Genomic DNA, 20,812 nt, shown 5'->3' on the forward strand with positions numbered 1-20,812 from the left:
CTTTTACTGTCTCTTTAGTTTGTGTAGTCCATGGGAAGCCCTCCAGAGGTACTGTGCCTCAGTGTGTGATATGCAGCATGAAGCAACTGTTCATTTCTAGAGTAGCCTCATGTGCATGGGGTGGAGGAGCAGAAGGCAGAGACAGTCTTCACAGCTGGTGCTAGTGTGGCTTTGCGTGCCTTCTTACCAGCCTTCCATCCATAAACTGCTTTGGCTGGAGGAATGAATGGATCCATCCATTTCGAGTTGTGTTCTCTGGAACCCAATGACATGTTAGGTTCAAGTGGGTGGGTGCACTTTGGGCTTAGGATGGATCATATGCTGTGAAGAAAGTTGTAAAGATTCTGTATTTCTCCGCCCAAAGTCTCTCAGGGCTCCTCATAGTCTGAGATCTGTAGCCTACAATGCACAGTCCTCCCAATGTTCTCCTATCTACTCCAACAGTATTGGTCCCCTTCTACGAGCTTGTCGGCTCTGCACAGCTCAGCCCTTGTCATTTGATGTGTCTGTAGTACAGAACTGATCTTTCTGTCTGCCCTGTGTATTTTCTTGTTCCCATCTGCCTTAAATAGCCACCTACTTTCCCCATGCCACCCACCCAGTGCTTTGTGCTCCTGCTTTACTTTCTGTCTAGTGTTCCTCCCACTTTAGAATCACATACTTCGGGGATTTGTGCGCTCTGCTGCCTTACTTTGTTTATTCTTCTCCATGCAATTTCAGACTCAGTGGGATCAGTTAATAAGAGACACTCATGTCCTACTGGGTCCCTGCCCTGCCCCTGCAACCACAGAACACTGCAGTGTGGCCTTGCAGAACTTCCCTGAAGTGACACACAGGTCCCCAGCTTACAAAGGAGTGACACATATTCCACTTATTACAGAGCTTGCACCTTTCAGAGAATGAGCATCACTGGTGTCACCTTTAATTCCTTCCTCTTCCCCAGCTGGTATTTCCTATTTGGCAGCTCTGTCCAGAAACCTCTTTCCATTGCAGCAGCTAGTTGTCCTTTTCTCCTAGAGTTTTGTACTTGCTCATTCCAGATATAAACCGTATTGCCTGACAGAAATGTATATAATTTTCAGTTTTCTAATAGTCTTACTAAAAATATAAAAATAAAAACATGAAAATGTAGTTGTATTTTTTCATTTAAACCAGTATTCTTCAATTGCAGTATATAATCCAAAACGTTATTGATGAATGTTTTAAATATGAATTCTTCTGAACTCCAGTGTGAATCTTATACTTACAGCATATCTCAATTTGGATTGTCTACATTCTTTCTTTAAAATAAGTACTAATGGTTAGGGGCTACTACATCTGTCTTGCAGCTTCAGAGTGTAGAGCCCAAGAAGGATGGAGTGTGGATATTTTCTTTGATGGGTTCCAGTGGAGAGGGAGGGTAGGATAAAGGAAATGTGTGCAGCATCTCCTGATTGGTGACCACCTCACAACCTCTGAGATGAGTGGCTCTTCCTTGATGACCTCTGCAACTCTATGATGGCTGTTCAAATTCTGTATGACATTTGGTCAAGGCCATGAGTGGAAGAAAGGGCTAGTGAGAATGGGCTATAGAGGGCTGGGAGGGAGTGAGTCGTAGAGACACTTTGGCTTATACCCAGTAACCCAGTGACAAGATGATCTGGCTCAGATCTTAACTTCCCATTGTCCATTCTATAGCCAGATGTCTTTGTTAAAATATATCTGACTCTCATTTCATGTTTCAAAACATCTCAAGCTGCTTTTTATTTTCCAGATAAACTGCAACACCCCATTGTTGTGTGCTCTTTACTGTTGTTCTTCTGACCTAGCTTACCTTTCTAGCCTGTTTCAAATACCTCGTTTTAGTCTTCAGTTCTGTGTTTATCAGTTATCTGTGGTCTGAATGAAAATGGACCCATAGGCTCATAGGGACTGGCACTATTGGGAGTTGTGGCCTTGTTGGAGGATAGGGATGAGCTTGAAGGTTTCAGAACTCAAGCAAGGCTTAGTGGCTCAGATTATCTTCCTGCTGCCTGCAAATCCAGATGTAGAACTCTCTCAACTCCTTCTCCAGCGCAATGTCTGCCTGCATGCAGCCATGGCCCACCATGATGATAATGGACTAAACCTCTGATCTGTAAACCAGCCTCAATTAAATGTTTTCCTTTATAAGAATTGCTTTGGTCATGGTGTCTCTTTATAGCATTAGAAACTCTAAGATAACTAAGACATTATCTATTGCTGTGTGGTAGACTATCCCAAATTTAATGACATTACCAAGCGCTTGTTACCTCAGTTTTGTGGGTTTACAATTCCAAAATAGGAGTTTAACTGAATGGCTCTTGCTTGAGATGTCTCTGTCTATTCAAGCTGCTAGAACAATTATCAAAAACTGGAGTGTAAAGAGGCAACAACTGCTTCTCACAGGTTTGGTAGCTGAGAAGACCAAAGTCATGGCCTCAGCTTGATCCAGAGGTGGCATAGGCCTTAAATGATAGTTATGGCAAATAGCCTCCTCCAGGCCTCTTTTCAAGGCATTGATCTCATTTATGAGGGCTTCTACCTCATGGCCTATGTCTTCCCCAAAGTTCCCATGTCCTAAAATCATCATGGGAGTGACATTTCAACATATGAATTGGGAGACAGGGAATGAATTTAAATCCATAGCAGTCTGTTAGAGAATTATAGTCAAGATACCAGCTAGGCTTGTAATCACATGGTTGGTATACAGACACTGGCTGTTGTCAAGGCACATAATGCCTTGCTGTGTTGTCTTTTAGGTTTTTGTTGTTGTTTTTTTGATAGGGTCTTGCTGTGTATATCAGGCTGGCTTTGAACTCAATACCTTCTTGCCTTAAATGTCTACAGGTATGTGGCACCTATGTAAGGGCTCTATAGACAAACAAAACTAGTGTGTGTGGGGGGGTATGTAAGGGGTTTGTTAGAATTATTTAAAATCAGTATGTGTTGAGTAGTCTAGCAGGGGTGACTTTTATACTAGAGAGGCTAAGGACTTAATAGCTGTTCAGTCCACAAAGCTGGGACTTTCAGTGGTTCTATTCTGGAAATAAGGTCTGGAAGATTCCTGGATTGTCACTGGCCTTCAGTTGCGTTAGAAGGTAAAGACACTGTATATTCTGGTGCCAGTAAAAGATGGCAACAGCAAGAGGATAAACAAGCTCACAGGCAGGTGCCAATCTCAGATCTCTCTCTGCCTGTGCTGCTTGCTGGAAGGTACTACTTACTCTAGGTGATGGGAAGGTTATCTTCCCTCAGTTTATCCTTCCTGGAAATGGCTCTCCCCCCCCCATGTCTCTTAGTTGATCCTGATGTAATTAAGATTAACCTCCACAGTGCACAGCTCCATGGTATCTTCTCTAAAATGTCAATAGTGTGTCCACACAGTGTTGTAATCTTCCCCCAATAAAGCATAATCCAGGAGAACAAGACAGGACCCACATGCTTGCTTGTTTCCTTTTACTGAACCTCAGAGCTGCACAGTGTCATCTATAGGCTCAAACTGATTAGGAGGAAATCCACACAAAGCAATGAGTGACAGAAGACAAGTACTGGGGCCACATCAGAGGCTGATAACCAGTATAAGATGCACCTGTGGAATTTCTTTAAGTACTAACTGTGACAGTCTTCACTTGTCTTTTGGCATCCTTGTGATAAGATTTTGTTCTGTTTCTCTTCTTGTTTTCCCTTCTATTCCTTGTTGAGATTTAATTCAGGCATCTCCTGACACAAGAAGCCTTCTTACCAGCATGATCTCTTCCCATCACCACCATCTTTTAGAGCACTTACTACATTTTATTAAAGTAGCCTGTTTCTTTTCTATTACACTCCAAGTTCATGAGAGCAAGGATCACCTTTCTGGTTCATTGCCCAGCATAACACTTGGGAACATAACATAGAGCCTCAGTGAATTGAATAGTTGTTAGAAAGATGAAGGGAGGGATGGACGAATAGGTGGATCATGGGTGAGTAATTGACCAGCTGTCTTGTCTTTTCTACTAATGAACAGTGCCCTATTCTTTTAATTTCTGTATCCCTTGAGTATTGCCTAGTGCCCTGCATGTAATGGGCTTCTGAAAATGATCCCTTTTCTTTCTTATACTTTTTAATGCCATGAAGAGTTTAAGAAATCCAACATTATGGAGTTTGTGATAAAATTAATGGTAAGCATTCATGTCAACAATTTGTTGTCAAATATTGTCGAAATTTTTTCTAAGTCAAAATTGTGGTAAGATTTTTAGATAATTTAGTTTTGTGGTATTTATTATTTTTAGTGTTCATTTAGGCTCAGGCAAGCACCTTGAGCACAGAATGTATCTCATAAATGACTGATGAATAAATTTAGCATATTGGTAACTGCTTTTTACTGAGTATGGGGATAAGAAGAGAATAAAAATTTTTAAAAGTTTTATTGTTATTAAACATAGATTACTGATATTGAGTAATTTATCCATTTCTGAACTTGAAATTTAGGCCAAAATGACTAACTTATGGCCAGTTTGCTTTAGAGGGAAGTGAAGGTGTAAGTGAAAAGGGTCTAACAAAAGTGGTAGTCTGACCTCTTCACTCCAGTTGTGCAGAATTTCCAGGCAGTTGCTAAGAAACCTCTGGTATGAAACAGTGGCCCTTGATTATGATTGCATATTCCTCCCAACATATCTTTTAGAAATTATTACTTTAAATTTTTATTCTGTGTGAAGTTGATTCACTATCTGTCTCTGTTTTCAGATTCCCCTCTAGGGTTCCATTAAAAGGGCATGGGCCCTTCAAGCAGGGATAGGTTGGGTAGTTGGATGAATGGCTGGCCAGACATGCATTGTGGTGTGTTGGACACATTACTCTCTACCTGTGAACTTAGAAGTATGTAGAATGAGGATGAGATTGCTTAAGGCAGCGGCAGTAAGCTGTTGTTATAGTTGTTAAGTTGTTAAGTTGTGTTACATTGTTTATGCTCTGGAACATTTGTTTAACAATGTAAAGATGTGTTGCTTTTGTTTGTGCTGCATTTAACTCTGTGAAGCTGTGAGTCTTTTCCTGTCTAAAACACCTGATGGTCTAATAATAAAGAGCTGACTGGCCAATAGTGAGGCAAGAAGGATAGGTGGGGCTGGCAGGCAGAGAGTATAAATAGAAGGAGAAATCTGGAAAAGGTGAAAGATGAAAAAGCAGCAAGAGAGAACAAAGAGAGGAGGATGGTAGGGGCCAGCCAGCCACAGAGTCAGAGTGAAAGTAAAATATACAGAAGTAAGAGAAGGAAAAAGCCCAGAGGCAAAAGATAGACGAGCTAATTTAAGAAAAGCTGGCAAGAAACACGCCAAGCTAAGGCCATGCATTTGCAAGTAATAATAAGACTCTGTGTGTGATTTATTTGGGAGTTGGATGGCAGGCCAAAAGGAACAAAAGGAGTCCCAAAAGAGTAAAGAGTAAAAACAACCAACTACTTACTAGGATAAGCACCTGATGTGGTCTGTGGTGTTTACAGATAGATGCTCAGTCAGGACTGCCTCCGACCATCTTCCCTGGCTCTTCAGCCTGACTCAGATAGGAATTTGATGTGTCTGTGGTGGTGTCACCTCATGCAGAATGTGTGGCCTGTCTGCCCAGTTGTACCCTGGAACAAACTCCTTAGCTGTGCTTCTGTGCTTTCCTCTTCAGTCAGGCAAAGCACTAGGGTCTGCGTTGGGTCTGGTTTTTCTTTTTCTTTTTCTTTTTTTTTTTGGACAGGTGCAGAGAACTTTATTGATGGCACTCAAGAGAGCAGGGCTCCCTAAGCCCCTTAGTTCTGGGGGTCTGGGATGGAAACTGTGAGGGAGATTAGTGTCAGGGGTTGTTGGATGGGAACTGCTCAGCAGCCAGGGCCTCTCGCTTGCTCATGTCCTTGCTGGGGGTGGATGGTCCCGGATGGGCTCTTACTCCTTGGAGACCATGTAGGCCATGAGGCCCACCACCCTGTTGCTGTAGCCTAATTCATTGTCATACCAGGAAATGAGCTTTACGAAGTTGTCATTGAGAGTGATGCCAGCCCCAACTTCAAAGGTGGAAGAGTGGGAGTCACTGTTGAAGTTTCAGGAGACAACCTGGTCCTCGGTGTAGCCCAGGATGCCCTTCAGTGGGCCCTTGGATGCCTGCTTCACCACCTTCTTGACGTCATCATACTTGGCAGCTTTCTCCAGGTGACATGTGAGATCTATGATGGACACATTGGGGGTAGGAACATGGAAGGCCATGCCAGTGAGCTTCCTGTTCAGCTCTGGGATGACTTCACACACAGCCTTGGCAGCACCAGTGCATTTAGGGATGATGTTCTGAGCAGCCCCATGCCCATCACACCACAGCTTCCCAGAGGGGCCATCCATAGTCTTCTGGGTGGCAGTGATGGCATGGACTGTGGTCATGAGTCCTTCCACAATGCCAAGGTTGTCATGGATGACCTTGGCTAGGGGGCTAAACAGTTGGTGGTGTAGGAAGCATTGCTGACAATCTTGAGGGAGTGGTCATACTTCTCATGGTTCATACCCTTAACAAACATGGGGGCATCAGCAGAAGGGATGGAGATGATGACACTCTTGGCCCTACCCTTCGAGTGGGCCCCATCCTTCTCCATGGTGGTGAAGATGCCAGTAGACTCCACAACATACTCGGCGCCAGCATCACCCCATTTGATGTTGGCGGGATCTCACTCCTGGAAGATGGTGATAGCCTTCCTGTTGATAACAAGCTTCCCATTCTCAGGCTAGACAGTGCCCTTGAACTTGCCATGGGTAGAGTCATACTGGAACATATAAACCATGTAGTTGAGGTCAATGAAGGGGTCATTGATGGCAACAATATCCACTTTGCCAGAATTGATGACAGCCCTGGTAACCAGGCATCCACTACAGTCAAATCTGTTCACTCCAACCTTCACCATTGTGTCTCAGAAACAAGGCTGGCACTGCACAAAAAGATGTGGCTGTCTCTAGAACAGGGAGGAGCAGAGAGCTGTGTCTGGTTTTTCTAACCCTTATGTACTCATCTATCCTAACTCCCTCTCCTTCTCTTTGATGATGGTGTATTTTTAATTTTTTTAACTAAAAAAATAAAAGGCTATATATTATGTTTGATCATGTTTCCTCTCGCACAAGTCCTCAGATTCTCCCTACCTCCCTGTTCCCTCAACTACTCAACTTTATGTTCTCATTCTCTCTCTCTCTCTCTCTCTCTCTCTCTCTCTCTTCTCTTCTCTCTCTCTCTCTCTGTCCCCCTCTCTCCCTCTTTCTCTCTCTCTGTGTCAAAAACCAAGTATACAAATACTTAAACCCCACAAGATCTCAAAAACAGAAACCAAACTATACAAGCAACTGACGAATAAGCCAAAAAAATGCCCAAATAAAGCAATAGGAGCCAAAAAGTCTAGAAAAATGCCATTGAAACTGTTTTATGTTAGACAGCTCTTTCTGGGCATGAGGCCTGCCCTCGTGTGTGGTTAACATACTCAGTAAGATGCCATCGGAGAAAACTAATTTCCCTTTGCCAGCAGGTATCAGTTGCAGACAGCTTCTTGGTTGGGGGTGGGAGCCCATGCCCACTTCTGGAACCCCATCTGGCTTCACCCTGTGCAGGCCCTGCGCCTGCTGCCACAGTCTCTGTAGTTCAAATGCATACCAGTCCTGGTTATACCTAGAAGACACTGTTTGCTTGGAGTCATCCGTCATGTCTGGCTTATGTTCTGTCTCTATCCTAACCTTTATGGGGAAGGCTTTGATGAGGAAGTCCCATTGAGGATTCCTGTACACTATCCGGTGTCCAGCTCTCTGTGTTAGTTCCCATCCACAGGAAGAAGCTTCTCTGATGATGACTGAATGGGGTACTGATCTTTTAGATCGCTGCTTGCTTCCTCAGGCCGCATCATCAAGGCTAACTCCTCACCTTAACGATGTTTTTGCTTTGCCAGGGTCTAGAATCGGGGGCAAATAGCCTGCTTCTGGGAAGTTTTGCTCTAAGAGCTGCTTTTAGTATTTGTTGGGTTTTACTTGAAGACCTGCCAGGAAGTGGTGGTGTAGATGACATGCCCTCATTTCTTTCCATATGATCTTCAGAGTGATCTGTCTGGGAAGAATGTGATGCACCCCACAAATAGACTGTCTGGGGTATCCGAATCTTGAGTTGAGTGGCCTGTTAAACAGATTTGTGTCAAAAGTGATGAGTAGTTTTTGTGGATTTTGAGCGAGTTGCCAATCGATCGACTCCTGTTTAATGAGAGAGGCCCTGGAAGAGGTGGAGAAGCCCAGCTGCCTGTGTGGGAGCCACCTGCCTTTTCTCTTTACTTCATTTTCTTGCTAATGAAGGAACCAATTGGTTTAGAGCGATCAATGCTGACCTATTAGGATCAGACATTGTTTTGGTGTTGCCAAGGCAATTAAATTCAGCAGGGTAAGGATTAGTGAGAGAAAGGCTGGGGGAGGGGGGGTAGAAGCAAGGGACTTTTTTTTCTTCAGAAACAACCTTTCTTGGTGTTAGAGGTATAAAAAGGATTAGTTAAAAAAAGAACTAATCATTAAAACATTTTCCTTCTTGGTAAAATAATCGGAAGATTTGTTCTTAGACTTGGGGAGATAGGAAACCCTGTCCTGTGACTCCATTCAAGGGACATACTGTTATATTGCCCTCTCCCCTGTTTAAGGCTGTGACTATCCACCGAGCCTGTTCTGTGCATCTAGTGATAGGTAGTGGGACCCAGATGTGCTCGATTGTGTGAACAGCTCTGATTTAGCATAGCATAGCCCCCGGGTCAGCCCATCTGCAGATAGATGCTGGGATCGCAAAGCTGTTAACAATTCTTTACTGAAGACTTGATGGAGAGCAAAATCCGTGAGTCAATCATCAAGGCAGACATTCTTTCCCTAATCTCAGTCCCCTCATTCCCCACTCCCGTCGATGGTTGTTCCTTCCACTGAGTTATGTGTTGACATTTGAGTAAATAAATAGTCAGTCAATGCCCGCATCAGTGACTTAGAGGTTGGTATTCTAGGGTTAGGTAAAGGAATCGGAGCAAACATATAAAGCAGAGACAATAGAGTAAATTCAAGAGCCCTTTCTCCAGAAGATGACATAACATAAAACAAAGAAACAGATCCATTTTTGTTTTGTTTTGTTTTGTTTTGTTTTGTTTTGAGACAGGGTTTCTCTGTGTAGCCCTAGCTGTTCTGGAACTCAACTCTGTAGACCAGGCTGGCTTTGAACTCACAGAGATCCTGCCTCCCAAGTGCTGGGATTAAAGGTATGCACTACCACTGCCCGGCATGTTTTTTAATAAACAAACAAACAAATTCTTGGATTTTGTAGACCTTGTCATTTTGTTGTGTAAAGATACTGATATCACTTCCATAACCAAAATGTGAAATAGATACCAATCTTGGCAAAGGGGTTACAGTTCTTTAAATGACTTATTTTTGCAGTATTTAAAGTCTGTACAGTTCTTTATGCGTTGTTTAAGGTATACTGGTAGTGGCTCCTATGCCCAGTGGCTTGTTCCATGTAGGATGTCTTCCACAGACTTTGTCTATAAAGTTACCTTTCATGATGGACTGCTGGTGGCTTGCCATGGAAGAGACTAGGAATTTCTGCTGCTTTCCTCATGTTGAGAGCAGAACCATGAGTCCATTTAAGCAGTGACAGCAGTTGACATGATCCTGTGTGTGTGGCTCAGAACTGATGGACATATGCCTAGACATCTATATCTGCTTGAGTTTTGTTCCTTCCTGCACCAGTTTCCTGCACTTTATTTCTTGATTTTTATGTCACTCATGGCTGTTGCTTTTATCTTCTCCAAGAAAATTTAGGTATCTTTAAATGGAAGCTGTGGTAGATTCTTCAGAATACTCCCTGGGGCTTCCTTCACAGGTAGTTTATACTAGTGGTCTTAACAGCTTTGCACAGAAAATGATGATCAACCTCATCAGAGAAGGACAAATAAAAACTACAATGAAATAACGACTTCATGCTGAATAGGGTGGGTATAATCAAAATTCTGACCAGAAGTGTTCAAGAGACCCACAAAACAGCACGAGCTGTTGACATTGCTCTTTATTTCCTGCCAGAACTTGAAGATAAGACCCTGTTATTGAAGACAGCATATACTAAGAAATCAAGCTGGAAATCTTCTCCTTGATGGATAGCTTTCATAGTATTAGAAAGTGTTGCACAGGTTTCCTGGAGTGTAGAGTTATTGGCAATCCTACCTAGCTGTCGATCCTACGAAGTGGTAGCATCCAGCCTAGCAAGATATGCTCAGTAGTGGCACAAAAGTTATGGTGTGACTAACTGCTGTCTGACTGGCTTTAAGGCTCATTCAGTAAGAGGAAACTCATGACTGGTACTGTCATCTTGCCTCTAACTTTCAGTTGGAGAGGACATAGACCCCAGGGAGCCACCTACTACCATCATTTTAAAATGTTACTGATATCAACTACTTTCTAAATACCTATTCATTTTTTAACAGATATATATATATATATATAAAATACAGTATTCTGCCTGCATATTCACCTGCAGTACAGGCCAGAAGAGGGCAACAAATCTCATTATAGATAGTTGTGAGCTGATAACTATGTGGTTGCTGGGAATTGAACTCAAAACCTCTGGGGAAGCAGTCAGTGCTCTTAACCTTTGAGTCATCTCTCCAGCACCCCTGAATTCTTATACCATGGATGAGTGCAGCTAGCACCCATAATCAGAGAAAAAAAATTTTTTTTTCACCAGACAGAGGTAGTTACAGAAGCCACAATGCAGAGTACAATCAGCTATGGAGTGTCCTTCCTCAAATGGGACATTAACAACACATCCCTGAGCCCTGGAACATCAACAACACACCCCTTTCTCCTAGGGCTCAGGGAGTATTGAAGAAGGGTCAGAAAGATTTTAAGAGCTTGGGGGTTGGGAGGATTGTTCCAGAACAGTTCCTTCTGGACATGATGGGGACTCCGCTCCTGCCTTAGGAGCTGCAGGCACTCAGCAGCTACTTGGGGAGGGAGAATCGGTTTTCTTCGGTATGGCGACTTGCATGTTTGCTATCCTCCAGTAGTGAGCCCTGTACTCAGAAGAAGAAAAGGACATTAATTTGAGAATTGAGAATTCAGCAAGAGTTGAAAAGAGGTGTAAGGGGTGGATATGACCCAAATGCATTGTTCTCTTGGTTGAAATTTTCAAAGGATAATTTTAAAAGTCTGTCAGCTTTAGCCTTTCATTTTTCCTTACTTTGAATATGTAGAGTTACATTCCATACCAGTTTCCTTTTCTATCAGAAAAACTTACTACAAATCATGTGTAATTCAAGATTTTCTAGTGGCCATATTTTAATTTTACAAGTTTATTTGTGTATCTGTTTGTGCATGCATATGCCTTTGCGCACACATACATGCAGTTTCCTGCAGAGGTCAAAAGAGTGTGTTGGATCCCCTGGAGCTGGAATTATAGGTGATTGTTAGCTGCTGAGAATTGTTAGGGTGCTGAGAATTGAACTCAGGTTTTGTGCAAGAGCAGTTAGTGCCCTTAACTGCTGAGCCATCTCTCTAGCCCCAGGCTGCTTTGTTGTTGCTGTTATTATTTTATTTTTGAGAAAGATAGTGTTTTAATTTTTACCTGCTTTAATGATGCTTTTCAGTGTGCTTCATTCATATGTTTCTATGCATATATGCTATTTTTTATAAAATATTGCATGTTTCCATTTCTAAAAGGTACTAACAAGTTATGGCAAGGTTACTGAGAAATTGAAACCTTCATAAACTCCTGCTGATATGAATTAAAAAGTGTATAATTGCTTTGGAAGCCACCAAACTGCTCCTCAAAAATTTAAAACCATATTTACCCTTTGACTCATCAGTTCCATGTCTTGTGCTTATGAGAAATGATGAGTAGGTAAACACAATCCAGGCAGTGAAATATTGTGTTGTGTAGTCATTAAAAGGAATGAATTGCTAGTGCTGCTTTAACATGCATTGAAATCATTGTTTAAAGAGAAAGAAACCAGGCATAAATGATGATACAGTATTTGACTATCCATGAGAAACTGCAGGATAGGTAAATTTATAGAAGGGAAAGTAGATTAGGGGGTTGGATTAACACCTGTAGAATGGGAAGGTGCTTGATTAGAGGTATAGGTTAAAAGTGCGGTAAGGTTTGTATACCCATGAATATACTACAAACCTTGTGTTCTTCAAGTGGGTGAACTGCATGAGTCCCCTGGGATTATAGAGAAGAGCATATGGGAGTCAAGCCTGCATAGGAAAGCTGGGTTTGCCTCCTCCAGAGTCTGGTGCAGTTGTCCTGTGCAGACTTGTGGAGCTGTCTGTACCTCAAGAAGAAAAGCCTCTGTGAGCCAACCTATAACAGCTCAGCCATGTTTAGTGCTGGCACCAGCAGAGGGCTGTTTCCAATTAATCCATTGTACCATCACAGAGAAGTTTGAGTGGCATATGATGACAATCACCGATGGCTCTCTAACCTCATATTTCATAATTACTACTAGAATCTATTCAGTATGTATGCAGCACTCTCCAGAGAAAGGGAAAAATCCCATTCCCAGCTGCATGACAGAAAGCTATATTTTTATTAAGAGCTTTGACTGACAATATAAATCATAAATCACCAACACGATGCTTGAGGCACCAGAACCCAGAGCAGAAATGTAACCTGAAAATATGCCATCATGGTATACTTTAATATTCATGGTGCCCAAGATTTTAAAGCCCTGTGCCAAATCAGCAGATCCAAGTTTTTTTAGGGAGTATATTTTTCTTGTGAGTCTTCATGAGCTTGTATCCTGTCTTTATCATGTCAACTGATGGTAACCAGCTTGACATTTGTGCATCTGAGTGATTAGCTCTTCTTAAAGGTGGTGCATAATTATAGCACATTTTTCATAAGATATTTGTGTCACGTAGAGCATGCCTGTGACATGCAGAGCCACTGTCTGTGTAATTCAGGTAGCGGTGTGTGTGTGTGTGTGTGTGTGTGTGTGTGTGTGTGTGATATTAATGTTGTAGAGCAAAGGGAATATATTCTGAAAAGTTTTGGCTCTTTTTGAAATAAATGCACGAAGAATATGATATTACATTTGCTTGCTTTTTGGGATAGCAATGTGTCATTAACAATTTATTGTGGCGTATCAAGCCATGAAACAGACCCACACCCTGAGCGTATTTCTCTGGCAGACAAAGGTGCGGATTTTATGTATTGAGTTAGAGGAAATGAAACTTTCCCAGCAAAGATAAGTAGAAAGAAATTTGGCTGTGGAGATAATATATGTCTTTAAAGTGTGATGAAAGTAAGTTTAAAAGGTTCTTTATTAAATCCTACTTCTATTAATTAATTTCTATACTATAAATTATCAGAGATGTCCTGCTAGTGAAAGACAGCTTAAAGATCAAGTGGAGAGTTTGGTACATTACATAGCCCTAAAAGGAAATTGTTTTTATTCTACTGATATTTCCCCTTTGTTTGAAGAGCTCCTTTGCTAGTGTAACACAACTCAGATTTCTTTATTGAGAAAAGATACATGACCAGACACAATTTTTAACCTTTTAAATGTAGCTCTCATGATGAGATTTTAATATTTTAGAAGTCATGAAGTTTTAACTTGAAGTTAGTTTAAATGACCTGTGGCTTTGGGCTGTTGGTGTTTATAAGGAGCCAGTCATTTTAAGATAAAAGCTTAGATGGAGTCTAGGTGCTTTATATAGTCCCAAACTCAGAACTGAAGGGTTGATGGACATGCTTCTTTCAGAACACTTTCTGAAAGGGACTACGTTGAATCTAAAACACACTCTGACAATTCATGGAGAGATAGGAAAAGCTATTACCCCGTGTGCCGAACATACACAAATAACACAGTATCCAGGGCAAGGTACAAAGCATAAAATGAAAATCATAAAGCAAGTCTTAAGTAGTCTACTCCCAAATTGTTCCACCTTCCTTTTCATGTTTTTTTTTTTTTTTTTTTTTCAAAAACAAAGCAGAAGAGCCTCTAATTAATGTTGGAGAGGCACCACCACCATGATAGAAGGCAAACAGGAGACAGGCCCTGTCACCACCTGCAAGGTCAGGCTGTAGCCTGTTTAACCAGGCACTTCAGAGCAAGTTCACCAAAGCAGACTTTCTGTCATGGATGATTTTACTCAAGTGTTCTCTTGGCACAAAGTGTACATCTGAACATTTAAATCCAGATACACTAACAGATGTCTCTTGAGCAACAGCATCATAAAACCAGATTTCACTTGAGTGAGGAAAATACTTTCCCATCATTTTTTATTTTTCACTTGGAGATTGCATTTCACTGTAGACGACAGCTCCATGCACTGTGATTAGAAAGGCATGTGTGAAGGGGGAAGTGGCGCGTCCTATCAGTGAGAGGTGAACACATGCATTTCAAATGAGTACCGCCACCCAGTTTTGAGACCGCAGAATGCTAATGAGATGGGCCATTATTTTTCTGTCTTGGTTTGCAGGCCTCCTTCCCCACAAATGTCTGACACACTGTGAATTTGCTCTTCTCTGTTCTGATTCTGTGGGCATGTGTTTGGCATCTGGGCAAGTCCTGTTCTCAAGGATTTGGGGGAATAGTTTATCTGTTGGCTGATACCTCTTTTGAGTGCAGAAGGAACAGAATGAGTGACACAGTTTCTTTCAGATCCATATAATTGTATCTTGTAGCTATTACTTGTAACCTCTGTCATACTGACCAGGTTCCAGCTGCTGAATGATAACTGTTAGATACACAAGGTTGTCATATGCCTGTCTTATTTCTAGATTTAACAGTCTTCCCCTATTACAAACAAATTGTAAACATTTTCATTAAAGAAACATGATAGTAATTGAAAAAGAGTCAAGATGTGGTTGTTTAAAGTTCCAAGGAAGGGAAATGTCCAGGGATGAATTCTTGAATGTTTCCCTATTCATTGTATCTTTCACCACAGAAGGTCACTCCAAAGTATCCCCCACACATTGTCTTGGCATCTTTGAGGGACTGGTTCCAGGAGTTCCATATATACCCAAACCCACACCCCAATTTCATGTTCTCTGGTGTCTAATGACACTGTTTGCATGGAACCCACACACGCTCCTTGTGTCCTTCCAGTCACCTGTAGATAACTTTTATACTTACTCAAATACTGATGCCATGTACACAGTTGTCATACTTCATGGTTAGCATAACTTTTTTTTTTTTTAAAGAATGTATACATTTTCAGAATGAATGCAGCTGTTTTCTTTCAATTTAATTCAGAGATTGATTGAATTCATGGATATGGAACTCATGGGTATGGGCGGCTCACTGAGCATATATTGGCCATGTGAGAACTGAGACTAAAAATAGTCACCTACACAGGCGATACAGGTAACTCAGAAAATGTATCTGAAGTCCAAGTGTGTTGTTATAATTTTATTATATCAGTCAGAATTTTAAAATTTAACCTTCAGCCTTTAGAGCGGTGGTTCTCAACCTGTGGGTCTCAACTTCTCTAAGGGTCAAATGACCATCAGAAAACACAAGTATTTACATTAAGATTCATAACAGTAGTAAAATTGCAGTTACAAAGTAGCAACAAAATTATTTTAGAATGGGGGAGGGGGAGTAACCATAACATGAGGAACTATGTTAATGGGTCACTGAGGAAGGCTGAGAACCATGGCTTTAGAGCATCCTTTTGCATACTTGAAACAGCAACTTTGACTTGCAGCTAGTATCTGATTAGAAGCACTGTATGCCTTTATAATGTTTCCTCCATTAAATGGAAGGCAATTTGTTAGGAATGTTGTTAAATATTACTTCCAAGGTTTTTTGTTTATTTTCATTTGTTTTTCTTTTTCAAGCATTTTAAGTAAGTGTTCAGACACCTAACTTAAGATTTTTTGAAGTGACTTAATATAATATTCTGTCTTAATTTATCCTCATAGGAAATCAGTATTCTTCAAGTAGAGTTAGGTATTATAACTTGTAGGATAAATGAAGTAAAATAATTAAAAATACTGTTTTTTCTTTACAGGCACGAATAATAGTTTATAAAATAATACCACAAAGATTAATATTATATTGTCCAATCTCTAATGATGTGCTTATTTTTTTATATTTGTAAGCACATACCAATTCAAAAACAGTGTGAAGTTCTCAGTAAACACAGCAAATTTATTATTTAACTTGTACTAGTATCCTGTCTTTCCATTCAATTAACTATTGCAGTTTTTAATGATTAATTTCATATGAGGAACTGAAAGTTTTCTGTGGGTATCTTTACTACAACAGTTTGCCCTTACAGTGATATTCAATGTTGATTTACTGTTAAGATTTCCAATGCAAAGAACATGAGAATGGGTCTGACAGTGTGAGATGCATCCTTAAGACCCACATGGTAGAGGGAGAGAAGTGACTCTTAAGAGTTTTCAGCTGCCTTGAACATGCACTCATGTGCATGCATGCACAGATACACACACAAGAGATGTAGTCAAAATGTAAAAAAGTACATGAGATTATACCCAGCTTCACCTAGATTACTCACCTCTGCTTGAATAATCAGATATAAACACTAAATACAAGTGTGTGCACTGTTGAGATGACTGTGGTTTTTATTGTTAGTTAATATGACTAAGCCCTGTGGCCATGTCATTTCTGATCATGTTTTCAGGGGTACTGAAGTTGACCCTGAAGTAGACATGAAATAGACGTTAAGTCTTCAATACTCCTCCAAAGACTGAGGCTAAAGCCAAATGGCAGATAGCTGAGATCAAAGTCAAACTTGATTTTATTTCTATAGTGATTCTGAACATGAATTTCCAGGGGGCCTGGCAGCACAAGCTTGTAATCCAGCACTTGGGACCTCTAGGCAGGAGGATTCAAGGCTAACCTGATCTACATAGTTAGGCCTGCCTCAGAAAGAAAAGAGAACTTCATTGTGCTAAACATTGCATGTTTCGCTTTGATGTAGAACAGGACTTCTTTCTCAGTATATCTGTGTGTGTGTGTGTATATATATATATATATATATATATATATATATATATTCCTCTGTAGCCTCAAAGTTCTTTTATTCTGAGAATGTTTTCTGTTGAGTTGCCCACCTCATTCAAGTATTGTCAAATATTGTCTTTTTAGGTCATTCCAGAGTTACCTGTATTAATCTAATAAGATTTTCCTGGTCTTCTATAACCTGAATACTCTGACTTTTCTTCTCAGTTTGTGACTGCTTGTGAAGACCTTCTACTATGTGTCTTACAGAGATGGATTATTCTAGTTTTAAATGCTAACTCATCTAGCTTCTGTATGAGCTAAGCGGGCTTTTGTTGGCAGGGTACATCTTGCATATTAAAAAAGAACCATTTGTGGAGGCTTGGGCTCAGAGGAAAGATAAAAAGGGATTTATATCTGACAGCAATCTTTGTCTCTTTTAATACCATTTTATTGAATTCTTCATAAGGTGAAAACTACTCAGTGAGTATAAAGATACACAAATTAGGCCTACAGAATCAAGCACATTTGATGTTACAGCAGAGATGCAGTAAAACTTTATATAATGTAGTGTGTTTTATTTTTATATAGTCTAATTCACAGTATCACAGGCATTATATTAGAAAGAATCAATTGCAAGCTTAAAAGAATAAGGAAAACTTTTAAGGTGAGATTTAAGGACAGAATATGCTCTAATTGCACACTTACTTTGCAACTGAGTCAGAACCACCGTGCCTCATGTACCACCATTGCCAAAGGAAGATTAGGATTCCCGTACTGCAGGTCTGTTGCAGGAAGGAAGGGTGCTGTTTATGTGCACACCCCACCTCTGGAGGAGCAGCAACAAGGTGTCACCATTGAATCAGAGTGTCCATGCTTGCCGGGCTGATAAGCCAGTGCAGAGGCTCTGTTCAAGCACAGCCACTCTTTCATCCTTGAACAAAAACCCCCCAACGTTCCTGCCTCCTTAGTTCTCTTCTTAGCTGTCAGCCCAGGTGTGCAGCGAGACACCAGGTTCTATGCCTTTTGGATTTTCTCTTCAGTCTTCATCATTGAATCTCTCTCTCTCTCTCTCTCTCTCTCTCTCTCTCTCTCTCTCTCTGTGTGTGTGTGTGTGTGTGTGTATGTGTGTTTAAACATGATGAAAGCTGTATCAAAACTATTCAAAACCCAGAAGCACGCACGCACCTGCCAGCCTGTCTCCTTTCTTCCCTCTTTTTCGTTTTCTTTCGATAAACATTTGATGGACTTGTAAGATGCTGTCTTCATTCATTTTGTGCTGCTCTATCAGGAAAATGCACACTTGGGAATTACCAAATAATAGGAATTTATTCATCCCAGTTTTGGAGACTGGGAGGTCCAACAGCAAGGTGCTAGAATACTTAGTTGTCTAGTGAGAGTGGGCTCTTCATCCAGGATGGCACCATGTCCCTGTCTACACCAGAGAGGCAGGATGCTGTGTTCTCACAGGGTAGAAGGCTCAAGAGCAAGGCAGCTTGAAAACGTTATAAAGCCTGTTTTATCAGGGCCATGATTCCATGCAAACCGGGAGGAAGCCTGGTTGCTGCCTAAAGGACCTGGCTCTTAATATCACCTGCTGGCTATTTGGTTTTAAGCCCTGAATTTTGGAATAAACATGTTTAAACCATAGTAGGGCAAAATTATTTTTTACAGTTATAATGTTTGTGTGTATATGTATGTACTTTTTACGATTTTCACTCTGTGTGTACATGTTTGTATTATTTACTTTGTGTGTACATGTGTACAGAGGCACATGTGGAGGTGAGAACAGCTTGCAGAAGTCACTTCTCTCCTTCCATCATGTGGCTTTCAGGGTTCCAGCTTAGGTTGTCAGGCTTAGAAGGGAACTTTTTACTCACCGAACCATTTACTAATTACAAAGTTAAAAACAGCTTTTAAAGAGTATCATTTAGCCGGGCATTGGTGGTGCACACCTTTAATCCCAGCACGTAGGACACAGAGGCAGGAGGATCTCTGTGAGTTTGAGGCCAGCTTTGTCTACAGAGCTAGTTCCAAGACAGCTAGGGCTGTTACACAGAGAAACCCTGTCTTGAAGAAAATAATATCCCTTTATATTTTTTTCAAAGCAGTTACCTCTAAAGAGGATCTATCCTGCTTGTGTATAGTTAAAATAGTGAGCATGTTAATCTGCAGGCTATATAAAGTGTGACATAAACAGGGTTTATAAACAAGAGCAGACTAGAGCTGAGAAACAAACCCAAGATGCAGGCAACCGCAGATTTGGCATATGGGGGCCTGCTGTCTGGTTCTTCTTAGGGTGGCTCTGGAGGAAAGGTGGGATACCTTATTGGGGTCTTTGAAAGGCACCGTCCCATTCCTGAGAGCTCCTTCATGACCCAGTCACCTTCCAGTGTCCCAGTTTCTAATGTTGTCTTTTGGGGATTAGGATTTCAACATGTGAATTTCAGGAAGACTCAAGCGTTCAGTGGGTTCCATGAGATACAGTAGGTATCTGTTACCACTCAGTTTAAATGGTCAACATACCAGGTTTTTTGTGGGGGAAAGAAGGAGGTGGCAGCCATCCTTACCACCCTGTATCATCCTACAAATTAGCATGATGAGCCTTTCCTTTATCTTCTTTAGTATAGATTTTTACGTCATATTTTGTTAAGCTTATCCCTGGGTAACATTCGGTGTATAAATGGAGTTCTTAATTGGTCTAGATAATAAAAGGCTGTGGAGTCAAATATAGAGGGAAATGCTGAAAGATAAGTAAGAAGAGAGCAATTTCATGTTTGTCCCTGCTTGTATCCTGTTTCTGCCTAGCTACATCACTTCCTGTCTGTCTATATAGACCTTCAGTCCTCTATGGTTAGCTAGTGGCAAGCTCCATTCTTTGAACCTCCAGACAGACAGATGTCACCACAGTGGTGTCTTTTAGTTCAGTGTATTCTGCTCAGTTATTTCAGAATGTATACAAAGGCCATGGGACATAAGGGATGATGGTAGGCATCCTGTGTTGTCCTCTTTACATTTTTAAGTGAGTACATTTGCTGTGAGGTTTGGTAAGTGCAACTCCACAGATCAAAGAAATTGCCATAAATGTCTAGTTTGATAACTGTTTCTTGATTTTTGAAAAGTAGGAGGATTTAACCCTTTTCTAAGAAAAAAAAATCGCATGTGTGTTATTTTCCTCTCAAAGTTTGTGTAGTAAATTACATTAATGTAGGAGATATCTGGTCTGTGGGATTAACCTAATTTGGTCACAAGCAGTTATATATTCATACATTATTGAATTTATTTTGTGAAACTTTCATTTCCAGTTTTGAAGTTTTGTTCATAAGTGAGTCCAACTTGAATTTTTGTGTACATCCTTGCCTGATTTTCAAGTTATATTGGCTTTATAGAATGTCTTTTTCCTTTCCCAGTGAAATGTTAAAATTACTTGTTGCTTGAATATTTGGTTTACTTTGCCTATGAAATTTGCTGATATGTTAGGATATTATTAGTTGTTAGTTATACAGCTAATGTTTGGGGGGGGTGGTGGAGAGATGGCTCTCCAGTTAAAGAACGTATGCTGTTTTTGTCGATGACCATGGTCTCGGTTCCTCGCTCTCAGGCAACACCTCACAGCCATCTGTCCATTCCAGGGCACCTGACAACTTCTTCTGGCTTCTTTGGGCACCTGCATACATGTAGACCTGCATACACTTAGACCTAGGCACAAACACATACAATAAAAATCTTTAGAAATATATTTAGTGTTTATAGTATTATTCTGATTTGTTGAATTATAGTATCTTTCTTTTTGAATCAGTTTGGTAGTTGATATTTTCTAGAAATGTATCCATTTCAATT

The 20,812-nt window shown here is 40.8% G+C and overlaps 1 protein-coding gene and 1 pseudogene across 2 annotated transcripts in view; one reads left to right on the top strand and one right to left on the bottom strand.

Annotated features, from left to right (window-relative positions):
• The window catches only part of Btbd9 (BTB domain containing 9), a 342,942-nt gene that overhangs the window by 171,632 nt on the left and 150,498 nt on the right, over nt 1-20,812 (top strand). The gene's annotated exons all lie outside the window — the stretch shown is intronic.
• On the bottom strand, nt 5,899-6,907 carry LOC127224191 (glyceraldehyde-3-phosphate dehydrogenase-like; annotated as a pseudogene).

This window comes from Phodopus roborovskii, unplaced genomic scaffold (assembly GCF_943737965.1).
Source record: "Phodopus roborovskii unplaced genomic scaffold, PHOROB, whole genome shotgun sequence".
In the NCBI taxonomy this organism is placed as follows: Eukaryota; Metazoa; Chordata; class Mammalia; order Rodentia; family Cricetidae; genus Phodopus; species Phodopus roborovskii.